We start from the raw sequence: 1491 nt of genomic DNA, 5'->3' as shown, positions 1-1491 counted from the left end.
GGGATCCGCGCTGACGGGGCCTCCCGGGTGGCTGGGCCACGGACGCCCCGCTGGCCGGGACCAGGGACTCCGGTGTCACTGAGCAGAGCCCTGGCCGGGAATGTCACCCCAGCCTCTCCTGGTTCAGGGCCGTCACCCCCCTCCCCCTGCCCTGAGGCCTCAGGCAGGTCACTGGCTTGGAGTTAAGATGGGCCGGACCCAGGCCAGGGCTGGGCTCCCCTCCCTGGGGCTGTGATAGCTGCCTCCGGGCCAGCTGAGAGCACAGATAAGAGGCCGAGACCATGAGCCCCGCCCTCCGGAGCGGCACAGGAAACTGTGCCTGCAGCCCCGGGAAGGCGCATTCTCACGGAGACTGAGATGCTGCTCTCTGGCCCCGGGCCCAGCTGGCACCCTGGCCCTGGGGGTGTGGAGACGTGAGAAGCTGGGAAAACCCCCTGGCAGGTGGAATGGGGAACTGGGATGGACGGGGCCCGGGGCGGGGGGCCTGTTCTGCAGGTCACAGGTCATGCGGTTTGACCTTCCCCTGACCTTTCCTCCCTCGAGGTAACTGTGGAAGGCACCTGCGCCACCCCTGTCCCCCCCACAGCCCAGCCCAGCCCAGCCCCCCAGACCCACCCTGATGAGCTTCCACCCGTGACCGCACGTGAGGATGGAACCCCAGCTCCCGGGGCTGCCCCATCGCCTCCTGTGCCCGTGGCTGGTGCCATCCAGCCCTTCCCTTCGGATATCCCATCCCTCACCCCTTCCCGTAAATAAATTCCGTTTTTCTGAAACCACCGGCTGAGACGGCGTTTCGCCTGCCCGCCCACCCCCGGGCTGACCTTCCAATAACAACCCCGCCAACCGCGCCAGGCCCCGAAGAGCGACCAGACCAGGGGGCGACCCCCGCACCAGCTGCAAAGACTGGCGCTGACCAATCGAGGAGACCAGGACCCTGACAGGGGCCACCTCCCCTGAGATTGCCCCTAAAGGCCCAGCCTGCTTTCTCCCTCCTGGGGCTCCCCGTGCCTCCCCCGCTCCTGGCAGGCATCTCCTGAACCCCAAGGGGCCCCAGGAGCCAGCCGCCGGGGAGCAGCAGGCAGGGCAGGGCAGCTCCTCCAGGCTCACCCCCCGAACCATCCCCAAGGCCCCTTTTCTCTGACTCTCCAGTGAGCTGACAGCAGCCCGACTGGCTCTGCTCTTGCTTCAGTCCCGGGCCTTTTCCTGTCTCGCTGTCCCCAGTTGTCATCAACGTGCCCTCAAGTCATCTGGACTCGTACCGCGGCGTCTTTCCTGCACAAAGCCAAGAGCAGGCCCCGCTCTGGCACACACACACGCACACACATACGCACACACACACACGCACACATGCACACGCAGGATGCCGCGGTGCCGTTCGGGGCGGGCCGCGGGCAGGTTCCCACTGACTCTCCCCTCTGTGCAGGGCGGTAGGTCGGCCCAGACGAGGAGCTGAGCTGAGAGCCAGGAGCCGGTGGCTCCCTCGCCTGGAGT

Source organism: Myotis davidii, unplaced genomic scaffold, assembly GCF_000327345.1.
Source record: "Myotis davidii unplaced genomic scaffold, ASM32734v1 scaffold807, whole genome shotgun sequence".
Lineage (NCBI taxonomy): Eukaryota > Metazoa > Chordata > Mammalia > Chiroptera > Vespertilionidae > Myotis > Myotis davidii.
Note: the sequence above shows the minus strand (reverse complement) of the source record.